At 41.8% G+C, this 23,296-nt stretch overlaps 1 protein-coding gene across 13 annotated transcripts in view; it reads right to left on the minus strand.

The window, feature by feature from the left end:
* Window positions 1-20,219, minus strand: part of CDC42SE2 (CDC42 small effector 2) — an 85,479-nt gene extending 65,260 nt beyond the window's left edge. For 5 of the 13 annotated variants that reach the window (XM_082337459.1, XM_082337465.1, XM_082337469.1 and 2 more), the window contains exons 1-3: window positions 19,826-20,219; window positions 18,889-18,946; window positions 4,541-4,613 (exon numbers count right to left, since the gene is read on the minus strand). The gene's annotated coding sequence lies outside the window, so the exon portion shown is untranslated. Of the gene's footprint in view, window positions 1-4,148; window positions 4,170-4,540; window positions 4,614-13,732; window positions 13,752-18,888; window positions 18,947-19,392; window positions 19,497-19,825 lie in introns of those variants that run through there. The other 8 variants (XM_082337460.1, XM_082337461.1, XM_082337466.1 and 5 more) reach the window with 7 other exon arrangements.
* Between the last annotated feature and the right edge of the window lie 3,077 nt (window positions 20,220-23,296).

The raw sequence follows: 23,296 nt of genomic DNA on the forward strand, positions 1-23,296 counted from the left end.
GTGTGTGTAAAAGGGCAGGAAGCACATACAGGTTTATCAGGATGCCATATTTCACACTGTACGTAAGCTTAGCCAATTTAAGGAAAAGACTACACCATACGACTGTACTTCCAGAAAGAAAAAAAAAAAAAAAAATCTTCTAGAACAGAACTTCCCAATCTGTTAGAGATACTTTAAATATCATTATAAAGTACATTCTATAGCTAGTTAGAAGTCTAAATATAAAACCTCAAAACCGAAAGATCTCTCAGGGTGTATATTCACTACTTCAAACTACAGTAACTGAACATCATGTAAATGTGCTTCCTAGCATCACTTCTTTGGGGGCCTTGTCCTTTCCTTTCCCATTACACTGCAGGATGGCTTACCCACAAAGGGGGACAAGCCAGTTTAAATGTGTAATTTAGACATCAACAAATATTCCTGACACACCTTCCTACCCTACTTTTTGTTTACTATTCTCTTCATACACACAGGTGTAATGAAAGTTGGCTCCCATGACAGTTTTCTTATTGACCATCTTTGATTCCTAGCTTTCTTCTGTTTCATGGTTTCCATTGGGCCAAAGCTTCAGTGACTTTGTTCCTCATGTTCCACTTTACTGTGAAAAGTGACAGCAAAAGTGGCACTGTGGACTTCTGCATTAATATAATTCAATTGGATCACCTGTGTCCTACTTCAAAACGCAAACAAAATGTTTCAGGGAAAAAAAAACAAAACTGTTTTTGAAGACCTATGTAATAAGCTGAATCAGTCACACAATCCAGCTGCACCTCAGTGATTTGACCCAAGTTTAACAATGAAGGAAGTGGAGGACAGTGAGATACAAACACGGTTGGTGCAAGAGACAGCAGTAATGAGAGTATTTATACAAACAGGTATCTGAGATGGAGTAACAAAAGAGCACAGTTTTGCACCTGTGTTACTTCAGAGTTATTCTACAGGATTAATGCAATGATCAGAACTTGGGAGTTGCAGGTAGAAGTTAAGCTAAACTGAAAAACAAGTCCTTCATTAAACAAAACGTTAAAATCCAGCATCTTACGTGAATTTTTTTCCTTTGCCCTTGAAGTGAACAGCACATACAAATTTCAATTAAATAAGTGAACTAAAGCTTCTCTTTTTGCCATTGCTCCAACTTCATCAATCAATCAATTATTAAATTGAAAATTACTCATACAGAACTGATGAAAGTGCAGTGGATGAAGTCTAAACACTTACTTAGACAGGCAACTAAAATCCATTAAAATCTTACTCAGAAAAGATGGCCCACAAACGAAATTTGAAAACCATATACTACAAAAGAAAGGTAATAGAAAAGCCATATTTCAGATTTTGAAGCTATGCAGGCTTTTCTGTTTTCACGAACACAACACATGAATAGTCTGCTAGAATTTTAGGCTAGGACTTCTGGCTACAAGAGTATACTGCAGAAGTGTTGCAGAAGCTTTTAGTACTAGACATGAATGGAGTAAGGGTTTCTTTGACAAACTCAAGTCATTTACTGGTGTAAAAGCATTTATCTGAAATTCACTACCATTTTGACACTACCTCCAGAAGGGAGAAAAAGATATTTTCCCCACCTTTTCCCCACGCCAGTATGCTACACCTTCAGCGAATTAAGTGATAAGTAGAAATACTGTAATGGAGAAGTTAAGGAAAACACATTTTTATCTTTTTTTCAGATTGTTCTGGGTTTGCTCCAAGCAGTTGAAAAGTTTCAGAGTCTCATGAGACCAGATGAGGAATATACTAACTAGGATGAAGAGCCACAAGCCTTAATGCCTTCTCCTTCACATGACTGGAAGTACATCTACCCACCACGTGGTCAAAGTCATGCGACAAGAAACATGGGCTATGTGAATGAAGATGCATGTCCAGCCACACAATTGCAGAGGGACAGGGGAGGGAAAAGTAGAAGGGTTCTAGGTAAAAAGGCAGCAGGGAATGGCCCTGGTGCACTGTCCTGCATCGCTGTCTTACAGACTGTCAGTTTGAACCTTGAAACACATAAGATAAATGAAGAAAAATATTAGGACCTCAAGTGTGGTTTTTTTAGGCTGGAATAGACAAACCTTAAGATGTTTATGGAGATTTTACACTCATCAATTTCATAGCTGCCAGCGAGGCAAGTCAGGAAGGCTGTACTTCCTGACCTGTGATTGAAGCTTCCTGCAGACACTCCTGGGGCATGTACAGAAAGGGCAGCAAACAGGTTGGGAACACCCATAGCACTTCGCTTGTTTCTGGCACAAGAACGGAATACATGTACTTTCACACTGCGGAGTTCTCTTTGCTCCCTGCCTCCCCCTGCTCCCGAGGGGATCACCACTGACTGATGCCAGTGCTCCAGGAGACGTCCTGTCTCTTCCCCACTTGATCTTCCTGCATCAGCTCTCCCCCAGGCCTGTGCCCTCCTCCTGCTGCCTGCAGTACAGCCCTTATTCTCCTCCAGGAGTAAATACTCCTCCTCTTTTCCTCTCAGTCTTCTTGTTCAAACAGACATCACCATCTTTTACCTGCCCTTATCACCCCTACGTCTGCTACCCAACTGCCTGCCTTCTCTTCTCCCCCTTCCATCCACCTCCACAGGGTGGGTTTTTTTGGTTTGGAGGTTTTATGGGGTTGATTTTTTTTTTTTAATTTATTTTAAAATTACTTGATTGGGCTACCATTTCCTTCTTCTCTCTCCCTGCTCCTGACAGAGTCTCAAAGACAGAGATTCCCCATCCCCGCACCCCATTCTCCTTCTGCAATGAAATGTGTTTTCACAGCGTGGGTATATGAATGTCTGGGGACGCTCCTGAGGTATAGCAGCAAGAAGCAGGCCAGAGGAGGAACCGCAGGGCCAGCAGGGGAGGCTACAGCTCCTGCTCCCACTTCGGGATGCCACTTACACTTCCAGTTTCACATGCTAGTAATAAAACCACCTCCTTGTCACACACTTCTCCAGGGTAAATTCATGTGCAGACTCTTCCTTCCCCAGGCTCTCTGGCAGAAAGATTTTACAAGTAATAGTGAAATTAGAGCTGAAAAAACAGGTGTGTTCATAGAAAGGAAGTGCACCACATGAAGGATAAGCCCAAACATGTCTGGTATCGTCAGTCATACCGAAAACACTTCAGAGTTGTCAAAGGAACATGAGGGAAGGGAGAGAGAAAGAAGGAAACAGAAAATGCAGTGTTAGCCATTTCCCAGTATTTAAAAGAAATTCAGCATACTTTAAGTATTTTTAGGATACAGCATCAAGTTTGCCTGCTACTTGAATTACATACTTCATGAATGGTGCTCAGAAGCACAAAGAATGTAGTAAATATCTTTCTAATTTACCTTATAGTACCTGAGAAATGAAATACTGTTTTGCAGGCTTTGCTCTCAATGCAGAGAACTGTGCAATGTGTTCCACAAGTTACATCTCTTTCTGAGGAAGCAACACGTGTAAGAGATTTTTATGCACATTTCCTAAATTACTGTTACCTAACAGAATCCTTCTCCACAGTTCATTTGGATTTTTAGACAGTAAAATATGAAACAGTAAAGGAAAACATTACAGTAGAATCTACAAGCTTCTAAAATTAAAGCTGCTGTACAGAACTGAGCTCATAAGAAACCAGCAGTAGTTTCAGGGTTTAACTGTTCCGTCAGTACTCATGTAATCCACAGAAATTAGCCCTACATAAATGCGCTGCAATCATATCACTTACTAAAGTCAAATAGTAATAGATCTGTCCCAGAATTTTGCCAGAGGCTAATTCAGCTGATTAAAAACACTGGCCATCATCTACATTATTTACCACCACACCAAAGCACGTGTACTAGATGGGAATTAGCAAGTAGTCAAGCTGGATGGGTCCTTCAAAGCTGAGCAAACCAGGATAAGCAGTAGTATACGATATTAAATTGCAAGTTAAATTATTAAAGCCATGAAAGGTATCACATGAAGAACATCAAAGGAGTTTTGTCATGTTATTGAAGAATCAGGTATTGAAGATCTATTTAGAAGCCTTACTTTGAACAAAGGAATAGGAATGTGAAATTGACATAAAGTAATTAGCAAATCCATCGAGAATATACTTTGGTAAGAAAATTAGGGAAAGGAAAATTAGGGAGGGAAATCTAGATGAAGTATATGTGGCATGTATACATACCATGAATACCAGAGTCTGTTGGGGCAACAAGACAATTTAATGCTGTCAAAAATAATTCGTTAAATTAATTGAGGGTCACAAAATATCTGGACCTCCTGTCAAAGTTAGTCTGAATTAGATATGAATATTAATCAATCTGTTTTTATTATGAGCACAAAGGACACATGCATATCATAATTCTGCTGGACTTCTTATCAGGGGCTCATCTCCAGGGAGGCACTTGAAATGCCGCTTAGAATTCGTGAGAAGAGCCATGAAACCAGATCCAATCTACTTAAGGTTAAAATCTCTGTCATGCTTTGATGGCTTCAGTACCACAATGAATATTCATAGATCTGTCAGACGTTCCCCTCAACATTTAAAGCAAAAAGTAAACTGACAGTATTGCCTACCTGAATTTCACAACTTCAGTTACTCTTGTCCTTTCTTGAAGCAGCAAGTTATTCACTGAAGAGATCCCCAATTCTAGACAGCAAGGAAGGAAGGAAAAAAATGGCATAACTATCTATTACAGTTTCTAATGCAAATTATTTATAATGGAGAGCAATGTAACTCCATGTTAATAGGAAGAAAAGAAATGGCCACCAAGAGGGAGAGTCAGGAGTTTCTCCAACTCTTCTCCTTTGCAGAACGGCTGAGCTACTGCCATTTGTGAATGAATTCAAGGATTAGAGGCTACCTTGTTCACTGCAGTGTTAGAACAACCTTCACTCACTTGTGCACCCTCAGGTGCTCTTTCGTCTTACCCTAATATGTTTACACACTGTTTAAAAAAAATATATACACATACACACACACAAATTATATATATATGTATGACAATTGAAGTACATAAGGAGCATGGGTTCAGAAGCAGTAACTACTTAGTTTTGGCTGCTCCCTTTGCTAGGGTCAAACCTTAATATTAGCAGCGGCTGGTAGAAAGGCCTTAAACCAGATGTATATTCCAACATTTTTGTGTGCAAGATTAGTTAGATAACGCTTCTTACTGATCAGCCACTGGCAATATCAGGTAGTTCACAAAATAACTGGTTTGTACTAAGTGCCCAATAAAAAAATGTGTAACTTGGCAGCTAAGTCTCATGACATGTGTGAGGTTTAGCAAACAAGTTTGTTATTGAATTATTGTCCATGACATCTGCTACCAAGTTCAGCAGTTCTCAGTAAAAGGAAGGATGGATTACAAGTACTGCAGGCAGTAACAGAAAGGAAACACATTCGTAAGAGCTGGCTCTGAGCAACAAGAAGAATCATTGCTCTAGAATCTGCCATTGAAGTAGCAGCGGATTATTTACTGGTGTTAAACCTGGGTTCAGAAAAAAGCCCCCAACAAATCAGAACACCCCTGTATTCAGAGAGCATCCACCTGTAATGACAAACTGTTTTCACAGCATTCATAATCAGAAATGGGCTTCCAAACAGACAGAAGCTGTGAGGAAAGCTGAAAACACCAAACAATCCAGTTCACTCTTCAAAGGTTCATATAAAATAAGGTAAAAGTAGTAGTAAATTAAATTTTATGCATCTCCTATGTTAGGTAGATTTTATTTAAGAAAAACCCCAAAACCTGTCTTCTACAGTAGAGCTCCCTGGTGTTTTATCTTTCACACTACATGGCAAGATGTTTGCTTGCCAACTTTCACTGGTGGATTGTTCGTCATATTCCAGCCCTTCTTTGCTCACAAAGTAGGGAACCGAGTCTTCTGTTTTTTCTCAGACTGACATAAGCCAGATTTAAAAAGCAAAATTAAGGGTTTTTTTTGTCTTTACCCTGTAGTTTTCAAAAGAGACTGTCAGAAAATTTATGGAGTAGAAACAAAGAGCCCAGGCAAATGAGAGCAGGTAAAATAGACTATAAACAAAGAAAAATGGGAAATCAAGAGAAAAACGCTGGGGAGGAAAAGAGGGAAGGGGGAAACTTGTCTGGACAGCGTTATGTGTCAGAGACAGAAAGCTTTGATCACCTTGTTTATTAGTATAGAAATCTGGGTGGTCAAAAAAGAAAGACTTCACAATAGAGGATTACTAAGAGGAACAGTATTAGGAATTGGCTATAACTGCCTTCGTGAAAATAACATTTGATGATTGCACAGCCCTGACAGTGACACAAGGAGACTCTGTGGAAAGAATGAGATTTGAGTCTGCTTCCTTTGGCTAAGGAGTCAGACAACAGCTTTTTACTCTTTGTTTATCTTTCGTTACCTCAGAATAATGCAGAGGAGACAAAAGTAAACTTTAATTGACAGAACAATAAGCTTGACAAGACTATATAAAAGGTGTAGAGTTACCGGATGACGGGCTACAGAACTACAGTCCCAAAGATGGGACATCTATTTGGAGCAAAGCAGGAGGCTATCAACATAGTGGCAGAGGCACACAGGGAAAACACTTCAAAATCCTAATGCTTGGGCTCCACATGAACTACATTCAGAATAACTGTAAGTAGAGTTCTGATGATTTTTCTTTCCCCTAGTAAAATAACCATATCACAATAAGCTGTTTCTCAGACAAAACAGCTGAGCAACCAGCTTATGACACTGCACTGGTTGCCTAACAAGTTCAATAAGAAAACAAAATCCTTAAAGATAGCATGGCAGACATGCATTTTTAGAGTAGATGCCAGTTTTGAAACTGCATTGTCACTGAAAGTTAGCTACCTTCTAGTTAAAGACTCTGTGGACAATATCTGATATATAGATAGGAGAACCAACTAATTTAACTGTAGTTAAACATGGACCTCCTCACTCAAATGCAACGCAACTGAAATCAAAGTGGAGAAAGATTCGTATTAGTAAATTTTACTGAGAGAAAACTGAGACAATTCTGCATTATGAGATGTTAGCACAGAGTACACATTAATAGCACACATGACATCCTAAAAACGTGTAAAGACAACAATTCTGTATAAGCCATTTCAATATGTAGCAATATTTATACAAATGAAGTAACGGTATATAGAAGAATATCTATACAACTTCTAAGCCAAACATCTTCCTCCACCCCTCTCCTTAAAGAAAAATAGACTAAGTAGAAAATAAATGAATTACACTTTCCTAAACCGTAGCATTAGAAATCTAGGGCCATGCTGTAAGAGCAGCAGGGCAGAACAGTGAAAGCCATCCTTGTACAATAACATTTTAAAGTCAGTCACAAATGAGATCTGGACCAGTAGTTGTAAGTCATCGTGTCACAGCTATTTAGAGTCCCAGATGAATGAAGCCTGAAGACTAAACCCACGTCCTAATGGATGATTTAATTCACAAAACCACTTCTATAAATGGTAGACTTCTGGCTTGAAAGGCTATTAAATGAACTGGCATAGAGTACCAGCCAGCAGAGTGGAAGGAACGGTTGTTTGCAGGTACTGCCAAGGCACACTACTAATCAAGCTGTAACCACTTTCTGTGAAGTCTGGACAGCCTATTGCAGACTTGCCCACATCACTCATTCATTAAGAATGTCAGTTATAAATAGCAATTGCCTAAGTGTTAGCATTTGCATGAGAATTTGAAGCTTTATTCTTGTCTGAAGCCTTGTTTTCAGAGCTAACAATTTCAGTATACTTCCTGTATTTCTAAATAATAATAAAATTATTGATTTACCCAGTTATAAGAAATTGCTAATGTTGCAACATTAGCAGGTGATGTCATCATTATCCTGACAATATCTGCTCAGATGACTTCCTGTTTTATTTAGTCCATCACAGCTTAAAAGTCATATTAGCCTTTTTGAAAAGTTCAGTATAAAACCTGCGTATGAAAACAAAGATGACGAAGTACAAATCAATATGATAAATGACATACAGATTACCTTAGAAAGCTGAAACATATCTATTAATATAGTGCTTCTACTGAAGAGATATACACTCTTTTAGAGAACCTAAACATCAAAGAAGTCTATTTTGATGGGGCAGCTACAAAAGTGTCATAAGCATTAACAGACTTCAGAAAATTACTGTTATTACTAAATGTATCAAATCCAAAGAGAAAAATCATTAGTGCAGTCCCATACCATTTTCTAAGTTGTTTTCTGATTACACAGAACAGGTTGAAATTTGATAAAGAACTTCAAGACACTATATATGTAAAGTGTAAGCTTTAAAAATACATTTATGTCTTAAGGAAAAGTGTTTTCTAAGCTAAAGAGGCCATGAGTTTACGATAGATGAAGAGTTAAATAACCTGCAATCATACAGTTCTTTCCACTGAAAAAAAAAATTCCAGACATTGAACTGCAGCAGTTTAACCAGTTTATCCATAAAATAATAATCTAAACTTTATATTGGATTTTGTTATCTTTATTAGAACATCTGACTTTTCCATCCTTTTGCAAGCTATTAAAAACAGGAATGGAAAAAATACCGAGAATTAGTTTTGCACCTGCTAAGTAATTTTCATATCTCTATAGACATATACAGTATATACACACAGATTTACAATCATCCTTCCATTCCAGTCAACGGCAAAGTCACAAACATACAGAAAATTACAGATAGACAGTTGAGCATATTTTATCATTTCATTATGAAGCTTGTAACTGGTACACCAATTCATTTAACAGAGCCATAATGAATGTGAATGGAGTTAAATGTCAATGAGTTCAGAGCTGTGCATATTTGGAAGCAAAAGAGCCATAAGGTACGTAACATTAAATTTAAGTTGAGGCACAAAGAATCATGAAAGCACATTTTAGTTTCTCCCATTCCTATCAGAGGGATATAAGTTTCAAAATTAGAGTCCTTTAGAGGACAATGTATAGACAGAGTTTACATTTAAACATGTTTGAAGGAGGAAGACCTCTCTATTCACCAACTTAGCCTAGAAGAGGACTTGGGACAGCAGCGTACTTGAACTTATCTCTGAATACCTTTTCCTCACCTCAAACATTGGTTTTGAGAGATCCTTAGAAGACAGCAACATTAAGACAGTTCAATATTTTATAATGTTTACATTTACCTCCCTTGGCCTCCAGAAATCTCCCCAAGGAAAAAAAAAAAAAAAACCAAATAATCCACTTGGAAACTACTAGGAGTCAGACATATAGGAGGCTGACCTCCACGTCATGTTTATCTGTGCTGGGATCATGTTTTCCTATTTCTTCTCTATTCTAATGAAATTCTTTGGCTCATCAGTGACACAGGTGTGTCTACTTGGATGATGAACGGACAACACTGTATGAACACACTAAGGAGAAGACTGAAAGATACCTGGGGTCAGATGCTGGGAGCGCAGAAATTTAGCTATGCAAGGCATGAAATCTTGTATTTCATTCCAATTAGACACATTGGGTTTTTAGTACGGAGAAACTCAGTATTTATTACAATGTTTGAGAGGCTAAGCCTTTCATAAAGAGAAGGAAAAAGTGTCTGTGCACTAATACTTCTTTCTCAGATTATTTTACTACCATACAACCTAAATTTAGCAGTGATCTCTTTCACTGTTATGTAAAGCTTTTCCTTTTTCATAAGGAAACGGCTGAATGAAGCTAATACCATCAGGGGTTTTGGTGGGAGGAAGGTGCATTTAATAGTATGCTCTTCAGAAGCTGGTACTGTGTTGTCATACCTGCCAACTTAGACTCTGAGAACCTGACATGAATAACTTAACTGATTCATCAGATAAAGGATGTCATTTACTTAAATTCTTGCCTCAAAATCTACTATGAATAATCCCTTAGCTGTCTGCTTTAAATCACACAGGTGACAGTCCACCTGTGTGCTACTACACATCCTGTAGTAACAGAAGCAGACAGGTGGAGGTAATCAACAGAACAAAAACCCACCCAAAACTACAACAGATCATTGTTTGAAGTCCTATGGACCTTAAAGTTTTGTCTTTGAAAGAACTAGAGAGAGAGATACCTTGTTAGTGGACATTAAACATCTCCTTCTTCAACAAGCAAAGAAAGGACCTAGCAAGTCACCAGCTATACAAAGAGCTCCACCGCCTACAGAGTGGAGTTCAGCCTTCACAAAAACAGCCTTGAAAAACCACAACTTGTTTTCCTAAGGCAAAGACTTTCAAAGTCATCACTTCCCACACTTACACTCTCAAATACCATAGTAATAAGCATTATTACTACGACAGACTGCATGTAACAAGTGAATAGCATTGTAAAAACAAAATACACCAAGTGATGTAAAGGCACACACGGATGGCTCAGACCTACAGCTGACTGTGTAAGTTCAGGACAGTCTGACTGAGCGTTCGTGTCATGCCAGGCTAATTACTCCGCTCTTCAGGTGGGACAGTCAGCTCTCGTGAGCCTCCCCTGACTCGCCTGAACTCTGATGCAGAGAGAACATTTCAACTCCGCATCCCTCTTGGCATATAAACCCTTGCTATACGGTTTATCTATGCAATGAAAGAGTGAAGCAGCCCATTCCCTCAGGCCATCTAACACAAAAGCCATTATAACTTGGCCTGCATTTTGAACCAGTATCAATGCCTCTGTAATTCTCAATAGCATTGGGCCAGTATTTTTAAATGAGTAAATTACTGCAACTCATTAAAATTTGAGACAATCAATATAGTAATGTGGAAAATAAATCACCCTTCATCCAAGTCTCCCATTTTTTTCAGTTTATTTAGACTACAGTAGTAAAGAGCCAAGAAATGTCCTGTCCCCCCCACAAAGCAATAGACAGTCTTCCTATAAATTCATAGGAATTTGTAAGTTTATCTGTCATCAGCACTGACTGAATGAGGGTAATTATTAAGCACCAGCTTCAGCACTCTAAAACTTTTTTTTTTTTTTTTTTACTTTAAACTAGCATTGACTACACTTCCGAAATAATTCCATGTCTAAGGCAACAACTGCATGTACAGAAGCATCCAGACAGGTTTACCCAAAACCAAGAACCTTAAACATTCACAATGACTTGGCAGAAATCACCAGGACATGAGCTGTCATCAGTAGTAACTGTCCTTGGTATGTAGCTCCTGTTGTAAACCACTGACTTTTAAGTCTATCCGTAAGTTCTTAGAGAGGCAACAAAAAAGTTTTGAAGTTTCTTCACTAGATTACAAGATTCTTACATGCCATTTCCTGAACAGAAAGAAGACTCACCGGTTACCCACATATATGATTATTTCAATGGATTAGTTTCAGAATCACAAAAAAAAAACTCATTAAAAATCAGACTATACGCAGTACTAGCTGCATCATATTACTTTGTTTTTAATTAAGCAAAGAACATATCTACATCAAAGAACAAGCAGTGCTAGTGGCACTGAGCACATGCAATATTAACAGATTCTGTTAATGCAGATCCTGACTTTAGCCTTCCTCCCACACACACACACACACATTACCATGGCGATTTGCAAAATTTGCTGCCTGGGATTTTGGAACAGTGCAGTATTTGAAATGCCCTCAGCATCTTTGAATACATGCAAACACAAATTAAGTTACATTTAAAGAGACAATAAGCCACAAATAGTTTGATAAAGCTGTCTTTACAGAAGAACACTGACAAAAATATCTTAATATGACCTCAACCAGTAGAAACAAAGCAACAAAGCTTTCACACTATGCTTTCTGTCCCTGAAAGAAAGGGAACCAAGTTTAAGGATTTGAGAAAAGAAATAGCATACATTCAGCATAAAAAGCATAATCTAGAATCACCCATTATTTCTGTCAACATTGGAGTAGCTATCTGCGAAAGTATCACTTTCAGAGCAACATATTTTCTTTAAAGGAATTCTTAATTTATATACCATTCCACTAAACTACACACTTTTTTGGACTGTAACAGGTCTATGCCTGTTGTGAGTTTCCCACAAGTGGGATCACTCTTGACACAGTTTCCTTTTGTTTATTATAGTTTTCAACAGAAATAAAAAAAAATCGTCTTAAGAAATGAGGATTATCTTACTGTGAATACATACATATCGTGACAACACAGAGGGCACAGGACTGGAAGCAAAAGCGACTATTCTTGGTTCTTTGTGCCCCAAAACAAACAAGAGGTTAAACAAACAAATCCACCACAACCTCGGTATCTCTATTATCCTGCATATACAGTGATAATGTCTCATACTTTAGTTTGTCAGCACCTTGGGATACAACTAACACAATTATGATTCTAATGAAGAAATACAAGGGACAAGACTTCACCATAACTGCTACCTGCAGGTGATGATGAATATTACCCTTGCAAATGCATTCTTGCAGAGATGCAGTTGACTTTCTTCACAGTCACAATTGTAATGGATTTAGGATCTCAATGAAACATTCACCACTAACTTTATCATAGCCAGGGTTTAGCTTGAAACACTTAAAAGTGAAAGGTGTCCCTCAACACTCCTACCGACTTCCCAGGAAAGGCCTGCGCTAAGTGGAAGCACCACTTAACAACCATGCATAGGTGAAGAAGAGGGACCAGTGCAGGGATTTACAGGCTCTTCTTTAGAGCCCTATCAGGAAGCCTGGCAACAGTGGACCCTGGGGGATGGTCCACGTGGAAAAACTGCATTAGAGTCAATCGTATGTTTCACAATAGAGTGGCTGTATTGACATACTGCCCCTTCAAATTCACCTCTATACAGTCTTAAATCCAGCTAACGTTTTTCAAGAGCATCACAAGGCTTTACCCGTTACAGGACAGCTTCACAGAAAACAAGTTACAATTATGTCAAAAAACAGAGCTGGACACACCTAGATTTATCTTTCAGAATAAGTCACTATTTCAACATTGAAATAAAAACACTTGATTAAGCAGCAAACCCTGACTGTACCAGTGACATGATCAGTAACATACTCCCACTGTGAGCAGATCACTAAACATTTGTGCAAGATGAATTTCTGATAGGACCAAAAAAAAGGAAAATAAAGGAATACACCAGAGCTACTGACTTAGCCTTCCATTAGCTCCCCCCATATGCTTTATTCCCCCCCATATGCTTGATGACAATAAAAAAAAAAAAAAATCTGATGAGCAAGGAGTGCATGAAATATCAAAACTAAAGCAATTATTTGAAGACCACTCCCTGCTCCCTCCTCCCTTCCCTTAAAAATTAGAGGTTATTTAAAACAGGTATTTCTAAACTTTTCTTCCAGTCCACCATAGATTGACTTCTTGGATACATCACCACCAAACAAAAACCAAGTAAACTCCTACTTCTAAAATACTTACATATACTTTTGGCTGGAGAAAACAGTTTCTATCTTATCTTGAAATCTGTTTATACAGTTGAGGTGAACAGGTCTACTCTTAACTTCAAACTACTTTCTTACATCAATTTTAATTTCTTTGTATTACCTCAAGGCAGAACAAACCTTATAAAACTCAGCTTATTAGAAAAGGACTTCAGTATGGAAAATCGGGGCAAGATACCATTCACTTGAAGGCTTAAGAGGGGAAATAGGTAGTTGAGCTCAAATGAAAAATTGTCCTCAGGAAGCTTTAAAGGAGTAGGTGGAATTCCTTTAGCAACTGGTGTTTGATGAGAATAGCTGCATCACGTGGAGCCAATTAAAAGAGATGTTATCCGTCAGCACAAGAGTCATTGAACATGAGCCATAAGATAAAAGCAACCACTAAATGTAACAGAGCTTTCTGCATGTAATATTTCAATACTTACTAGTATGACTGTTTGATGAGGAAGCCAGCTGTAATTTATGAAAGTTCTGGTTTCGCACAAGATTTAAAGAGTCGGTCTCCAAATCCAGTGGGGGAGTCCAAGAAAGATTACAAAAGATCCCCTTCCAAAAAGAAAGTGGGGGAAAAGTATATCAAGCCCATACAAAGATAAGCCTGTACTTTAGGACAGGAAAGGCACTAAATTTAAGACAGAAATCACCAACTTCATTCAAAAGACAGACACACTTTTTTTTCAATGAGGACAATTGGCATTTTGACCGAGTGACAAGACACTTTGTATTCTGTGGAAAGAAAGTTTTCCTAAGAAAACATTTCTGAACTCTGTGTAATAACTGATAAAGTTCAAGGCATGTACAGTCAGAAAAAAAATGTTGAGTTGTACAGTAATTTGTAAAAAAGCACAAGACACCAAAATACCCAGCGAACAATGACGCAGTCTGTAATCAGTTATTTGGTTCATGCATTGTTTTGCCCTTGTACTGTGATTTATATACTGATAAAACACATAGCTCTCTGTTTTAGCCTAAATGGTTAGAGATACCTACAGTATTTTATCTCTGCTTGTCTAAAGTGCAACTGTAAGTACTGTAACTGTTTTGCTGTGAAAAATTACTGAATCGGAGTGGTCATCACCATGTGTAATCTTCTCCCAGCATTCGGAGACCCTTGTTTAGATGAAAGTTTCTCCTTTACTATGCTGAAGATTAATTGCAATTTCTGCTCCAGCACCTCTCCTCCAATGCAGGAGCAATGGAGGCAATGGCTGATACAATGCAAACAAACCTCATCAAGGGCCATGACACTTCCGCTACAATTTACATATGGTGGGGAGAGGATTCAAACTCTGCCTGGTGAAGGACAGAGCTGACAGTTTTCTAATAACCACAGTATCAGATCAAGTGCTCAGGTAACTGCAACCCAATGGACCTTTGACATTACTAGATGTTGGCCTATACCGTGATCCATACTTTCAACACCATCCAAATAAGCAAGTCATCCACTGAACACAACCCACAGAGATCAATTTCAGTTGTTTGTTGAATAAACCTTAACCATAACTTGGAAGCAAGCTGAACAGCAGTTCCTAGCTCTTTGGGCAGCGCAACTGTCAGCAGCTTGCTTTCTCCCAGGTACCACTCCGATGCACTACTGCGCATGCAGAGGGAAGATATCAGCTCTCCCTCTGACATCTCATGACAAATAATACCAACCTGATTGGACAGAGAGCTAGCTAAATCAGAGGAGGAAGTTAATATAGCATAGTCATGTTTCCAGGAAGCATGCAAAACCTGCTGATGATGGCACTGACACCTTATGTCTTCCTCCTTGCACCTCCCTCCTAAGCCCTTCTGTTAACGTGACACTGACAAAGAAGGTGGAAGAGTGCTCTGAAGTAGGTCTGCGCTCCCTTAACTGTGCCTTCATGACAGGCAAGAGAGCTCCTCTTCTTCTTGGAGTCGAGGAGAAGTGATCAAGAGACACTCCTGTTCCTCTTGGGACAATAATTACCTTTGGACCAGTAGCTTCATCTCACACATCCACTTCTAACCACACACAAAACACTGAATCAGAAAGAGACCAAAGTGGTCCTTAGGCAGAGGTGCCCAGCTATGTAACAGGCGCTGAGAACAGACTCTCTGGTGGGACAGTCACCAGCCTAACTTTCCTACATTCTCTTTGTTAATAGCAGCCAGCTTTCTCACTGCTAAAACTTCCTCTTCAATCTGCTCTTTACGTGAAGCCCACGCTTCAACATCTTCAGTGCAGCTGTTTACTTTCATTTCAGGTTGCTTGTTCCTTGAGCTTGTCATTATTTCTTGACATCATCACTAGTCATGCCGTAAAACAAGAGACACTAATCATGCAAGACAGACATGCTTCATCAAAATATCCTGAAACCTTTAAGTGACTGTGACTACTCAAAAGTCTCTCTTCAGATTTACTGACGTTTTTAAAACAAAAAGGAATCCAACTCACCCATCTCAGGATCGGCACCCTTCAGAGAAGAATTCCTCCTTTCCCTCCCCCCTTTATTTTCCTCCCAGGCTGGCTACAGGAAGGAACATCATGTCCCTGCTTTTCTAATGCATCTCTATCTAGCCTATTCAAAAAATTTGTTCTTCAGGAAAAAAAAAAAAAAAAATCATTTAGTTGTGCAGTCATCATCACGTACACTTAGCTTCAGTACTTTTAACGCAACAGTAATACAGCAGCTATAATATTAAAAAAACTCCTTCATGTTAACCCTGCTGAGTATACTTTAAGAGCTGATAAAATTGCATTAGAAGACAGGCATATATGTAGCAGCTACATCTATGGAGTAAACAGCAGCCAATTCCTTACAATCCTTCAGCATATATAAGAAAGCATTTCTCTGACTTTTAAGGTATCAAAACAACGACCAACACCCTCACAACACCCTCAGTTCTTTTAAAACTCAGTTATGTACTTTACAGGCCAATATTAAGATTAGGAGACACAAGAAGACTAATATTAAACAGGCAGGGTAGTAGCAAACACGTTTTAATGAACACGACACAGCAAGGTACAACAAGGGCCCACGAAGGGCCACGCTAGTCTTCACCCATTTTCTCTATCTGAGCACACAGAGAGCCGTACAGCGAGAAGGAGATACCCAGTGGTAAGGCGGTGACCAAAGATAACTGGGTCATTCAGACACATGTTTATGTAAGGCGTCAGTCTTTAATATTAGCTAGAACCCTATCTAGTAAAAACATGTGTTGCAGTAATGAATTTGATGATAAATTGCTATTCAGTTCCTGGACTCCTGTTGTCAAGTGTAATCAAGAGTTGCAACCAAGTTACTCAAAGCTAATTTGAATAGTCAAAGTATCACTCAAAAGTAAGTGAAAGTTAGTCACATTTTAATTCTATACAAGTACTCGGTGACACTGACCAGAACCCAGTGGGTTTCCGCACACAGAGCTAACACGAATCATGACAGAGTCTGCAAAACAGACTGGCAAGAGATTTTCTTTAGCAATATGGTATGCTAAGCTTACATATAATTTGCCACTCCACAACAAGCTAAGTTCATCAAAAATGAAACAAACGAAAAACAGACCTGCAAGAGAAGTACTACCAGGAAGTACTTTTTTTTTTGTTTTACGTTATTGAGTAATTTAATTCCACATTATGCTTCATGCCGAAAGGTTGGTCTATAAATCACATTAAGCAAAGCAGATGTCTCAACACTATTCTTAATAGTTTGAAAAAAATGCTTGAACTCCAAGAAACTGCCACCTCAGTCACACACCACAGAATGAAGAGTTCTCCTTGTAACTCATATGTCAATACTTTAAAGAAAAAGTATTTTTCTAATAGTGTATTGTAATGCTAGCAAGAAATCCTAACTGAAGAGACAAAAAAAGAAACCCCTTCACACCCCACCTTTGAGGGTCAAAAGGTCTGGCACAAGTATCTGAAGGATTTGTGCAAGTTTGCTCTAAAAGGCTTGCTCAAGTTACCAGGTATCACACGGACTCCTCCCCAGTGGACAATGAATTATAGCAGCAACTGCTGATGAACATTATTTTACCACCACCAACCATTGCTCCTTCTAGGAATGTAAGAGAGTGTCTGTTACACTTCTTGTTGGGGAAGAAACATGAAATGAGACATTTAACACTTCTTGTTTACTGTAATGCCTCCATAGGACATGATCATATTTCTTGACGTTACTCTAGGGTTAATGTTTTATCACTGCAATGAAAGCTCTGGTACCTAGGTAAAAAAAAGTCACAGTGAAATATTTAGAAAGCCACTTGGAACACATACTCAATTTGTCTTCTCCCCTTTCTGCTTCTAAATCAACTCAACTTATTTTTTGGACAGCAGAAACTATTATGGGATGTTCAAAACATTTCTAACTGTCTTTTCCCTATCGTGACAAGCCACCATGTCCACAAGGCTTCCCACAGACCACCACATTGCAAGCCACCACAGAACGTCTGACACCCTTGTAAGGTCAGAATTACTAGCAAGCTTCTAAACAATATATTTTGTCTGGTTACATGACAGCATAAGTAAATGGTCAATTATTCATCGAAACAGCCTTAAAATCAAAGATAATGTATGGCACAGCTGTAACATTTCTGGGCAAGCTACACCTAACAACAGTTTCAGAGTTCTTCATTCCTCTGGTGTACAAATGCATTATAATGTTTTATAGACTGTACACGGCAATTTCTGATCTATACAACTTTGGTCTAGTTATACAGAAGCTTCACGAGGAAGTTTCTTGAACACAGATTAACCCTCTGCTGTGGAAAGGATACCAGCCTTTCCTCAAAGCAGAAAGCATGTAGAGAGTATTACCCACAAAATAATTTCAGATATCCGGACAGCTACATACAGATTCTAGTTTCTCACCCAAGCTAATGGGAGAAATTAAAGAGAGCAGTGATGCAACCGTTGACACACAATTAAATTTATGTACATACTAAAATTTATACAGTGAATTCTCTCATTGCTTATTTGAGCTGCTACTTAGTTCATTAGTGGTTGTAATCATTTCTTGATCACTTTCTACAATTTCATCTACAATAGGCCCTTTCACCCTTCAAAAAAAAAAATTATTACAATAGAAATTTAGTATTTTATTACATGTTTCAAAACTCCATCTATATTTCAACAACGTAAAAAACAATTTGCAGAAACATCTCTGTACCTTCACTGAGCTATTATTATTCAGATCACCTAAGCAAATTAATTGACTAAACATTCCTTATAAGTGAGGAAAAAGCACCATCTAATCTCAATTACTTCAGTTATACATAAGGAAACATACTAGTATTCCACTTATAGGTGTTTCCTATACATTGATTTAAGCTTAAAATGTCACTGTCAGCCCTTCAGGATTAGATAAGACCCATCACCAAAAAAATACCTAAAAAAAGAGCTTAAGGCAACCCCTCCCCCCAGGCTTTACAGATTTTCTTTACTTTTCTATTTTTTAACCTGTTACCATAGTCCAGGAGGCATCTATTTGCAATGGGCGTGGGAAAAGTCTGCTTAAGGTTTCACCTAAATTACTTCTGAAGTTTTTGTCGCACAAACGTGAAATAATTACTCCATCCATCCACCCAAGTTCAAAAACAAAATCAGAAGACTTACAGTTTAATGCATATCCAACTTCAGAGTTAAAAGTTGCAGGACCTTACGTTCTCCTGGCCTATGAAAGCAAGATTTATAATTTTGGTAAGAGCAGAAGGCGACACACACTGAATAACTGCCTGAAAACCAAAGGCTTGACCCAGAAGACAGGCGCCACATTTCAAACCACCGCCTTAAATACGGCTTCAGCTCTCGGGATGCAGAACAAAGTCGCAGCGGTTACCGCCCCCCCCCTCCCGCCCCCGGCCGCTGTGCGGGGCTCCCCACGCCGGCCAGGGACACGGGTGGCCGCGGCCCGGGGGGAGGGAGGCACCGGCATCCCCGGCACGCCACCACGCCCGGTGCCCGCCACAGGCCGGGCCCAGGCCCGCTGCTCCCGCCGCCCGCCCACCTGCCGGCAGCAGCACCTGCCCTCCGCCGCACGCTGCCCCGAGGAGGGGCGGACGGACAAAAAAAACCCAAAAAACCAAAAAAGCCCCTATTCATCTTTTTTTTATCGCCCACCAGAAAAATCTGTTGGTTGCTCCTTTTTGTCCCAGTGTCAGGCGGGATCACCGCTCAGCACCACTCGCCGCGACGGCGGCACTGCCCAGCCCTGCTGCCCGCTCCCGCGGCGGCGGGGCCGGAGGCTCCCCCCCACAACGCCCCGCCCGGCCCGGCCCCGGTCCCCGCCGCCCCCGGGCACCTCGCTCGCCACTGCCCGGCCGCGGGGCTGCCGCTGCGGGAAACACCGCCGGCCTCGGGCGAAGGCGGCGGCGGAGCGGCAGCCCCCGACTCCCCCCGCCCCCGCCGGCAGCAGCCCGAGCCTCTGCGCCCCCGCGGGGAAGGCAGCGGCCGCGGCGCAGCGCGGCCCGCCGGCAGGTACCTGCCCCGCGGGCGCGCCGGGGAAGAGGGGCGGCGAGAGCGGGGATCCCCGCACCCTGCCCCCGCCACTCACCGCTGCCCACGGCGGCGCCCGCTCCTTTGTCTGCCCGCCGCGCCCCGGCACCTCCGTCCCCCGCTGCCGGGCGCTCCGCGCCCCCTCCCCGCCGCGCTGGGGGCGGAGGAGGACGCAGACGAGATCGGCGGAGGAGGCCGCTGCCGCCCGGCGGTCACATGCAGCGGGCGGGCGCGGCCCGGCGCAGGCCCCCTCCCGCGCTCCCGGCCGGCGGGGTGCGAGGCGAGGTAGCGGGGTGAAGATGGCGACCTCGGCGGCGCGGGGAGGGGGATCCCCAGGCCGGCCCGCTCCTCTCCGCGCTGCCGGCTGGGCTGGGCGCGCCGGGGAGGGGAGGGGACAAAGGAGGCCGGGCGGCGGAGAGGCCGGCTGCCGCTGCCCGTCAGCGCCGCTGCCCGTCAGCCCCGCCGCTCTACCGACCGCTCCTCCTCCGCCGCCGCGCTTTCAAACCGCCGCCAGCGGCCGGCGCCGCAGCGCCCTCTGTCCGCTCCCACCGCTCCCGTGAGGGAGCCGCCGCGCCCGGGCGGGGCGGAGCGGGGCGGGGCGGGGCAGGCCAGGCCGCGGAGCCGCCGCGGGCCTCGCTGCGCACCCCAGTGGGACATCGCGCCCCGGCCCTGCCTGTCCGGGGTCACCGCGCCTCCTCGGGGGGCTGTTCCTGCCGTGGCTGCGGGGGGGGATAGCGCGCCCCGGGGCAGTCAGCGCACATGGCCGACTGCTGGTTAGCCGGCTGTCCGAAATTTTGTGGTGGCATCTCCCCCCGGTGACGCCTTGGTGCTCTCCTGCTGCCGTCCTCCCCCATCTCACCTGTGCGCCGCTTGTCCTGGCTTTGCACATCATCCGTGGCTCAGCCGCGCGGGTTAAAATGGAAGATGTGGCACTGCGAGCGCGTTGCCCGTGAGCTGAATTTGGACGGTATCACAGGGGAAGAGAGCGGAGAGACCGGTTCTGGAGCGGAAAATTTCCTGGTCTATACCTGAATCTGCAAACTCTTATAAAACAGTCTGAAAAGGATATAAAGCGTATAAAAAAAATCATTCAAAAACTTTCAGTCTCTGTTTTTCATCTGTATGAATCACTGACATTTACACTTACTAACAATATAGTATATTTCTTGTCTTTAATAAGACCTGCATCAACTGACAATGTCGTTGGTTTTTATTATTTTTCCAGACTTTTTTTTTTTTTTTTTCACGATTTTTGACATTTTTTGTGCCCGCTGAGGTACCAGGTGTGACTATATCTAACTCGCCTTCAGAAGGACACCGCGTGAGGGGTGTCTGCGTCGGGCATGCCCAGCCGCTGCCGTCCCCTGGCACGGACAGGGGCACGGAAAACCCGCGCCAGCCCAGCGCCCTGCCGATGGTGTTTCAGCTGCGCGTGTTTAGATGATGAAGGCCCTTATCTGATGCCTGCAAAGAACAGCTGCGATGGTTGCTTCCATTCTGCTTAGGCTTCTCATTACTCTTAATGGACTTCACAAGAATCCTGTGATGTAGAGAAAGTAGTGTTATCCCCACTTTCAAGATGAGAAGTTGCAGCATAAAGAGGCAGTATAGCTTGCCTCAGGTCATGCATATACTATGTGGTAAAACCAGAAACTTAATCCAGAGTTTGGGTGCAGATCCAGTCAGTCTCACCACAAGTTCATTTTCTTTCTCAAGCTCTGCGTCTCAGGACTCTGCTCCTGAAAAATTTTTAGGAGAAGGAGCAAAGCAATATTGAGGAGAACACACTAACAGAAATTCTGTTGAGCTTATGCAAAAATAGTGTAGTTAAATGGAGGTGTTGCAAGGAGGCGTATTTACACAGAAAACTTGTGCAGAAACATTATCCTGGTTTGTTAAGTGTACAAACCAAGAAGGGGAACACCATGCAACATGTCGCTTCAATATTGTGCATTTAAGACAGGTGATGTGAGTAAGATCTCCCGGCTTTTATTGGCAAAAATTCATGCAGGAGCAGGTGAATCACAGGAACATCACAGGAATCTTGGGCCAAAGCTGCTAACACATTTAACGATTCCCATGAAGGGCTGTCCACATTAGGAATCTGAATCTGAATTCTCTCAGTGCCAGGAGGCACACAAGGCGCTAACATCGTTCTTCCACTTCGATCGGTCTTCGGCTGCGTGCCGTGCCGCTCTCAACCTCCACCATCCGACGCCAGGTCGTTTTTGGACGACCCCGCTTTCTTCTTCCCTCTGGAGTCCACCTAATGGCCACAGCGCAGTCTTCTGTTGTTTTTTTCAGGACATGACCGATCCAGTTCCATTTCCTCCTCCTCACTTTGTTGTCCACATTAGGAGTACCACTGTATTCTCAAGAGTTGTGGCATTTTCATCAGACCCTGTGGTAGCACACAGTTTGAACTGTTCCCCACAGCAATTCCTCTCCAGGAACAAAGATGTGTGAAGTGCGTGCATCCACAGTCCTCTGTGTTAGGTGGTTCTGGTACATCCTTGGAGTTTCGGGCATCTCCCCTGCCGCGGGTCTCAACGGATACTAGAGTGCCCAAAGGCACGTTATGTAGCCCAGAAGCATAAACCTGTAGGAAGCCAACCTCTCCAAACCAGGTCCAGCAGGAGAGTCAGGAGATTTGTCCACGTTGTGAAAGCACGTGCCAAATACTTGTCAGGAGACAGTCATGTGCCAGGCTGCTTCTGGCAGCAATGGTACATATTCAGCTGCCACAGTTACTAACAAAGTACCAGTCGTGTTGTGTGTGAGAACAAACTCTGTATAGAGACAGCCATGCTTGCAAATAAACTCAATTCAGCCTTCAATAGATTGAAGCGAGTTGGACAAATGTGCTCTGACCAACAATTTGTACTCTGCTTTATTGCAGTTAGTTCCTTGAAAGCACAGTCGCGCTGTCCTTACCACTTTCCAAGTATCTCTCTTGTGTCCCTCTAAATACTGACCATTCTCCTGATTTCTTTCCCCAGTGACAGTCTTGTCCATATTACTGACTACTTTTACTAATTACTTCTTCCATATCCAAAGTTAGGCAAGAACTTTATCTTTCAAAAACCTTTTCCTCTCCTGCTGTCCTCAGGGCCTTATGCTGAAGCATGAAAAAATGGTCAGGCAGAAAAAAACTCAATATTTATACGGACCTTTGATGATAAATTACATTCTTCTCACCCTCTGGGCCAGAGCGCTTGCTAGTTAGCATACCAAACACAACAAATAGAAATCCATCACTGCTGCCTTTGATGACGTCTGTGAAAAAAGATTGCTTTTTAAAAGGGAAAAATTTATAATTCCAAATTTAACAATGCATTGTTCCCTTTTTTAAATGAACAATAAAATGAACACATTAGCTGTGACTAAACAGTAGCATGTGGGTATAACACTCATAAACACCGTGGGATTCCTCTGTTTCTAGTGTAGCCATATACACGTCAGTGAAGGTGTGGACCAGCAATTACAAGTGGTTAAGGTAGCTGTTCAGTGAGCTGCAGTTAGCTGACCA

This window comes from Platalea leucorodia (assembly GCF_965183815.1).
Source record: "Platalea leucorodia genome assembly, chromosome: Z".
Taxonomy (NCBI): Eukaryota; Metazoa; Chordata; class Aves; order Pelecaniformes; family Threskiornithidae; genus Platalea; species Platalea leucorodia.